Below are 9,033 nucleotides of genomic sequence, written 5' to 3' on the forward strand. Positions count from 1 at the left end.
AAATCATACTGTAGTGGAACTTTTTAAATTCGTATTTAAACCATTGTATAAAGACCTAAGGGAACATCTTAGGGACTGAGAGTCTACCCAAGAAAGTTCGGGGCCACTGGGCCTACCTAAGAACACATCTTAGGGCCACAGGTCTTACCAGAGAATGATCTCAGCGCCGCAGAGCCTACCTAAGAGTCACATTAGGTCCATAAAAATTTTTCAGCTTGCTCAGAGCTGTACTTTACAAACATGTATCTTCAAGATACAATTTATACATTGATACAAATCCATAAGACACCACCGTTAAGTCGGTGCATCCATAAAACAGTAACCATAGATTTCAGTGTACCACATGTTAAAACAATATAACAATTTTTTTAACCCGATCCGATCTAGAGTCTCACATTAGGGCCACCAAAGCGACTCACCGTAAAAATAGCGGAAAATTTAAAACTTTTCTTAAAACTTGTTAACTCATAAAGTTATTTATGAGTACAAAATAAAAGTTATCAGTATTTGAAATAAAATAGATTTTCATACCCATATATAAAACAAAAAACAATTACATGCCCCCTAATCACATGTACCATACTCTGCAAGTAACGCTGGAAAAACTCCCTTATTGATGTCGATAGCTGCCTTGGTACAGTTCTTTTAACCTGCAATGGTGAGTAATGGAGTGAGTTTCGGAAAGCTTTGTAATACAAAACTACCAGGTGATGCTATAAGACATGCAGATAAATTGAAAGCCATATAATTTTCCTTATTGAATCAGACATATACCGATTTTTGGAATGATATGGGGTTCCAATGGTAGTTCGTCAAGTAGAAGCTATAAAGATCTCAGTTCATAAGAAGCATTCATGGTATCACGGTTTTATAAGGTCGAATAGGATGTCTAGTTTATTCCAACGGTACGATAAAATCATAATATGTACACAAATCAAATAATTGTTCAATAAATCTCAGAATTCATACTGTATTGGTGCTTTTTAAACTCATATTTAAAACCGTCGTATAAAGACCTAAGGGAACATCTTAGGGCCTGAGAGCCTATGCAAGAAAGTTCGGGGCCACGGGGCCTACCTAAGAACACATCTTAGGGCTACAGGGCCTACCCTAGAATGATCTGAGGGTCGAAGAGCCTACCTAAGAGTAACACTAGGTCCACAAAAAATTTTCAGCTTGATCAGAGCTGTACTTTACAAATCTGTATCTGCAAGATACAATTTATACAGTGATACAAATACATAAGCCATCTCTGTTAAGTCGGTGCATCCATAAAACAGTAACCATAGATTTAAGTGTACCACATGTTAAAACAATAAAACAATTTTTACACCCGATCTGATCTAGAGTATCACATTAGGGCCACCAGAGTGACTCACCGTAAAAAAATTTAAAATTTTTCTTAAAGCTTCTAAACTCATAAAATTATTAATGAGTACAAAATAAAAGTTATCATTATTAGAAATTAAATAGATTTTCAGACTCATATATAAAATAAAATACAATTACAAGCCCCCTAATCACATGTACCATACTCTGCAAGCAACGCCGGTATAACTCCCTTATTGATGTCGATAGCTGCATTGGTACAATTCTTTTAACCTACAATGGTAAGTAATGGAGTGAGATTCGGAAAGCTCTGTAATACATAACTACCAGCTGATGTTATAGGACATGCAGATAAATTGAAAGCCATATAATTTTCCTTATTAAATCAGACATATACCGATATTCGGAATAACATGGGGTTCCAATGGTAGTTCATCAAGTAGATGCTATAAAGATCTCAGTTCATAAGTAGCATTCATGGTATCAAGGTTTCATAAGGTCGAATAGGATGTCTAGTGTGTTCCAACAGTACGATAAAATAATAATAGGTACACTGATCAAATGATAGTTCAATAAATCTCAGAAATCATACTTTAGTGGAGCTTTTTAAATTCGTATTTAAAACCATTGTATAAAGAACTAAAGGAACATCTGAGGGCCTGAGAGCCTACCCAAGAAAGTTCGTGGCCATGGGGCCTACCTAAGAAAACATCTTAGGGCCACTGGCCTACCCTAGAATGATCTTAAGACCGCATAGCCTACCTAAAAGTCACATTAGGTCAATAAATATTTCCCAGCTTGATCAGAGTTATACTTTACAAATATGTATCCCCAAGATACACTTTATACAGTGATACAAATCCGTAAGCCATCACTGTTAAGTCGGTGCATCCATAAAATAGTAACCATAGATTTCAGTGTACCACATGTTAAAACAATAAAACAATTCTTTTAACCTGATCTGATCAGGAGTGTCTCATTAGGGCCACCGGAGTGACTCACCATAAAAATAGCTGAAAATTTAAAACTTTTCTAAAAGCTTGTAAACTCATAAAATAATTTATGAGTACAAAATAAAAGTTATCAGTATTTGAAATAAAATAGATTTTCAGACTCATGTATAAAACAAAATACAATTACATGCCCCCTAATCACATGTACCATACTTTGCAAGCAATTCCAGAAAAACTCCCTTATTGATGTCAATAGCTACACTGGTACAATTCTTTTAACCTGCAATGATGAGTAATGGAGTGAGCTTCAGAAAGATCTGTAATACAGAACTACCAGGTGATGCTATATGACATGCAAATAAATTGAAAGCCATATAATTTTCCTTAATGAATAAGACATATTTTCGGAATAATCTAGGGTTCCAATGGTAGTTCATCAAGTAGATGCTATAAAGATCTCAGTTAATAAGAAGCATTCATGTTATCACGGTTTCATAAGGTCGAATAGGATGTCTAATGTGTTCCAACATTACAATAAAATTATAATAGGTACACTAATCAAATGATAGTTCAATAAATCTCAGAAATCATACTGTAGTGGAGCTGTTTAAGCTCGTATTTAAGACCATCGTATAAAGACCTAAGGGAACATCTTAGGGCCTGAGAGCCTACCCAAGAAAGTTCGGGGCCACGAGACCTACTATGAACACATCTTAGGGCTACAGGGCCTACCCTAGAATGATCTGCAAGATACAATTTATACAGTGATACAAATCCATAAGCCATCTCTGTTAAGTCAGTGCATCCATAAAACAGTAACCATAGATTTCAGTGTACCACATGTTAAAACAATAAAACAATTTTTACACCCGATCCGATCTAGTGTATCACATAAGGGCCACCAGAGTTACTCACCGTAAAAATAGCGGAAAATTTAAAACTTTTCTTAAAGCTTGTACACTCATAAAATTATTTATGAGTACAAAATAAAAGTTATCAGTATTTGAAATAAAATAGATTTTCAGACTCATATATAAAACAAAATACAATTACAAGCCCCCTAATCACATGCACCATACTCTGCAAGCAACGCCGGAAAAACTCCCTTATTAATGTCGATAGCTGCATTGGTACAATTCTTTTAACCTGCAATGTTGAGTAATAGAGTGAGCTTCGGAAAGCTCTGTAATACATAACTACCAGCTGATGCTATAGGACATACAAATAAATTGAAAGCCATATAATTTTCCTTATTAAATCAGACATATATCGGTATTCAGAATAATCTGGGGTTCTAATGGTAGTTCATCAAGTAGAAGCTATAAAGATATCAGTTCATAAGAATCATTCATGGCATCACGGTTTCATAAGGTCGAATAGGATGTCTAGTGTGTTCCAATAGTACGATAAAATAATAATAGGTACACTAATCAAATGACAGTTCAATAAATCTCAGAAATCATACTTTAGTGGAGCTTTTTAAACTCGTATTTAAACCATCGTATAAAGAACTAAGGGAACATCTTAGGGCCTGAGAGCCTACCCAAGAAAGTTTGGGGACACGGAGCCCACTAAGAACACATCTTACGGCTACATGGCCTACCCGAGAATGATCTGAGGGCAGCATAGCCTACCTAAGAGTCAGATTAGGTCCATAAAAATTTTCCAGTTTTATCAGAGCTGTACTTTACAAATCTGTATCTCCAAGATACAATTTATACAGTGATACAAATACATAAGCCATAACTGTTAAGTTGGTGCATCTATAAAACAGTAACCATAGATTTCAGTGTGCCACATGTTAAAACAATAAAAAATTTTTTGAACCCGATCCGATCTGGAGTATCACATTAGGGCCACCGGAGCGACTCACCGTAAAAATAGCGGAAAATTTAAAACTTTTCTTAAAACTTGTAAACTCATAAAATTATTTATAAGTACAAAATAAAAGTTATCAGTATTTGAAATAAAATAGATTTTCAGACTCATATTTAAAACAAAATACAATTACAAGCCTCCTAATCACATGTACCATACTCTGCAAGCTAAGCCAGAAAAACTCCCTTATTGATGTCGATAGCTGCATTGGTAGAATTCTTTTAACTTGCAATGGTTAGTAATAGAGTGAGCTTTGGAAAGCTCTGTAATACAGAACTACCAGGTGATGCTATAGGACATACAGAAAAATTGAAAGCCATATAATTTTCCTTATTAAATTACCGGTTTTCATAATAATCTAGTGTTCCAATGGTAGTTCATCAAGTAGAAGCTATAAAGATCTCAGTTCATAAGAAGCATTCATGGTATCACGGCTTCATAAGTTCAAATAGGATGTCTAATGTGTTCCAACAGTACGATAAAATCATAATAGGTACACAAATCAAATGATAGTTCAATAAATCTCAGAAATCATACTGTAGTGGAGATTTTTAAACTCGTATTTAAAACCATCGTATAAAGACCTAAGGGAACATCTTAGGGCCAGAGAGCCTACCCATGAAAGTTCAGAGCCACGGGGCCTAATAAGAACACATCTTAGGGCTACAGGGCCTACCCGAGAATGATCTGAGGGCCGAAGAGCCTACCTAAGAGTCACATTAGGTCCGTAAAAATTTTCCAGCTTGATCAGAGATATACTTTACAAATCTATATCTCCAAGATACAGTTTATACAGTGATACAAATCCTTAAGCCATCACCGTTAAGTCGGTGCATCCAAAAAACAGTAACCATAGATTTCAGTATACCACATGTTAAAACAATAAAACAATTTTTTAACCCGATCCGATCTGGAGTGTCACATTAGGGCCACAGAAGTGACTCACCGAAGTAACTCACATGTACCATACTTTGCAAGCAACGCCGGAAAAACTCCCTATTTGATGTTAATATCTGCAATGGTGAGTAATGGAGTGAGCTTTAGAAAGCTCAGTAATACAGAACTACCAGTTGATGCTATAGGACATGCAGATAAACTGAAAGCCATATAATTTTCCTTATTGAATCAGACATATACCGATTTTCGGAATAATCTAAGGTTCCAATGGTAGTTCATCAAGTAGAAGATATAAAGATCTCAGTTCATAAGAAGCATTCATGGTATCACAGTTTCATAAGGTCGAATAGGATGGCTAATGTGTTCCAACAGTACGATAAAATCATAATAGGTACACTAATCAAATGATAGTTCAATAAATCTCAGAAATAATATTGTAGTGGAGCTTTTTAAACTCGTATTTAAAACTATCGTATAAAGACCTAAGGGAACATCTTAGGGCCGCAGGGCCTACTCGAGAATAATCTCTTGGCCGCATAGCCTACCTAAAAGTCAAATTAGGTCCATCAAAATTTTCTAGCTTGATCAGAGCTGTATTTTACAAATCTGTATCTCCAAGATACAGTTTATACAGTGATACAAATCCATAAACCACCACCGTTAAGCCGGTGTATCCATAAAATAGTAACCATAGATTTCAGTGTACCACATGTTAAAACAATAAAACAATTTTTTAACCCGATCCAATCTGGTGTGTCGCATTATGGCCAATGGAGCATCTCACCATAGAAATAACCGAAAATTTAAAACTTTTCTTAAAACTTGTAAACTCATAAAATTATTTATGAGTACAAAATAAAAGTTATCAGTATTTGAAATAAAACATATTTTCATACTGATATATAAAATAAAATACAATTACATTCCCCCTAATCACTTGTACCATACTCTGCAAGCAACACCAAAAAAACTCCCTTATTGATGTCAATAGCTACACTGGTACAATTCTTTTAACCTGCAATGGTGCGTAATGGAGTGAGCTTCAGAAAGATCTGTAATACAGAACTACCAGGTGATGCTATAGGACATGCAGATAAATTGAAAGCCATATAATTTTCCTTATTGAATAAGACATATTTTCGGAATAATCTAGTGTTCCAATGGTAGTTCATCAAGTAGAAGCTATAAAGATCCCAGTTAATAAGAAGCATTCATGTTATCACGGTTTCATAAGGTTGAATATGATGTCTAATGTGTTCCAACATTACAATAAAATCATAATAGGTACACTAATCAAATGATAGTTCAATAAATCTCAGAAATCATACTGTAGTGGAGCTGTTTAAGCTCGCATTTAAGACCATCGTATAAAGACCTAAGGGAACATCTTAGGGCCTGAGAGCCTACCCAAGAAAGTTCGGGGCCACGAGACCTACTAAGAACACATCTTAGGGCTACAGGGCCTACCCTAGAATGATTTGCAAGATACAATTTATACAGTGATACAAATCCATAAGCCATCTCTGTTAAGTCAGTGCATCCATAAAACAGTAACCATAGATTTCAGTGTACCACATGTTAAAACAATAAAACAATTTTTACACCCGATCCGATCTAGTGTATCACATAAGGGCCACCAGAGTTACTCACCGTAAAAATAGCGAAAAATTTAAAACTTTTCTTAAAGCTTGTACACTCATAAAATTATTTATGAGTACAAAATAAAAGTTATCAGTATTTGAAATAAAATAGATTTTCAGACTCATATATAAAACAAAATACAATTACAAGCCCCCTAATCACATGCACCATACTCTGCAAGCAACGCCGGAAAAACTCCCTTATTGATGTCGATAGCTGCATTGGTACAATTCTTTTAACCTGCAATGTTGAGTAATAGAGTGAGCTTCGGAAAGCTCTGTAATACATAACTACCAGCTGATGCTATAGGACATACAAATAAATTGAAAGCCATATAATTTTCCTTATTAAATCAGACATATATCGGTATTTAGAATAATCTGGGGTTCTAATGGTAGTTCATCAAGTAGAAGCTATAAAGATATCAGTTCATAAGAATCATTCATGGCATCACGGTTTCATAAGGTCGAATAGGATGTCTAGTGTGTTCCAATAGTACGATAAAATAATAATAGGTACACTAATCAAATGACAGTTCAATAAATCTCAGAAATCATACTTTAGTGAAGCTTTTTAAACTCGTATTTAAAACCATCGTATAAAGAACTAAGGGAACATCTTAGGGCCTGAGAGCCTACCCAAGAAAGTTTGGGGACACGGAGCCCACTAAGAACATATCTTACAGCTACATGGCCTACCCGAGAATGATCTGAGGGCAGCATAGCCTACCTAAGAGTCAGATTAGGTCCATAAAAATTTTCCAGTTTTATCAGAACTGTACTTTACAAATCTGTATCTCCAAGATACAATTTATACAGTGATACAAATACATAAGCCATCACTGTTAAGTTGGTGCATCTATAAAACAGTAACCATAGATTTCAGTGTGCCACATGTTAAAACAATAAAAAAAAATTTGAACCCGATCCGATCTGGAGTATCACATTAGGGCCACCGGAGCGACTCACCGTAAAAATAGCGGAAAATTTAAAACTTTTCTTAAAACTTGTAAACTCATAAAATTATTTATAAGTACAAAATAAAAGTTATCAGTATTTGAAATAAAATAGATTTTCAGACTCATATTTAAAACAAAATACAACTACAAGCCTCCTAATCACATGTACCATACTCTGCAAGCTAAGCCAGAAAAACTCCCTTATTGATGTCGATAGCTGCACTGGTAGAATTCTTTTAACTTGCAATGGTTAGTAATAGAGTGAGCTTTGGAAAGCTCTGTAATACAGAACTACCAGGTGATGCTATAGGACATACAGAAAAATTGAAAGCCATATAATTTTCCTTATTAAATTACCGATTTTCATAATAATCTAGGGTTCCAATGGTAGTTCATCAAGTAGAAGCTATAAAGATCTCAGTTCATAAGAAGCATTCATGGTATCACGGCTTCATAAGTTCAAATAGGATGTCTAATGTGTTCCAACAGTACGATAAAATCATAATAGGTACACAAATCAAATGATAGTTCAATAAATCTCAGAAATCATACTGTAGTGGAGATTTTTAAACTCGTATTTAAAACCATCGTATAAAGACCTAAGGGAACATCTTAGGGCCAGAGAGCCTACCCATGAAAGTTCAGAGCCACGGGGCCTAATAAGAACACATCTTAGGGCTACAGGGCCTACCCGAGAATGATCTGAGGGCCGAAGAGCCTACCTAAGAGTCACATTAGGTCCGTAAAAATTTTCCAGCTTGATCAGAGATATACTTTACAAATCTATATCTCCAAGATACAGTTTATACAGTGATACAAATCCTTAAGCCATCACCGTTAAGTCGGTGCATCCAAAAAACAGTAACCATAGATTTCAGTATACCACATGTTAAAACAATAAAACAATTTTTTAACCCGATCCGATCTGGAGTGTCACATTAGGGCCACAGAAGTGACTCACCGAAGTAACTCACATGTACCATACTTTGCAAGCAACGCCGGAAAAACTCCCTAATTGATGTTAATATCTGCAATGGTGAGTAATGGAGTGAGCTTTAGAAAGCTCAGTAATACAGAACTACCAGTTGATGCTATAGGACATGCAGATAAACTGAAAGCCATATAATTTTCCTTATTGAATCAGACATATACCGATTTTCGGAATAATCTAAGGTTCCAATGGTAGTTCATCAAGTAGAAGATATAAAGATCTCAGTTCATAAGAAGCATTCATGGTATCACAGTTTCATAAGGTCGAATAGGATGGCTAATGTGTTCCAACAGTACGATAAAATCATAATAGGTACACTAATCAAATGATAGTTCAATAAATCTCAGAAATAATATTGTAGTGGAGCTTTTTAAACTCGTATTTAA

This window comes from Hibiscus syriacus, unplaced genomic scaffold, assembly GCF_006381635.1.
Source record: "Hibiscus syriacus cultivar Baekdansim isolate YM2019G1 unplaced genomic scaffold, ASM638163v2 tig00003454_pilon, whole genome shotgun sequence".
Classification (NCBI taxonomy): domain Eukaryota; kingdom Viridiplantae; phylum Streptophyta; class Magnoliopsida; order Malvales; family Malvaceae; genus Hibiscus; species Hibiscus syriacus.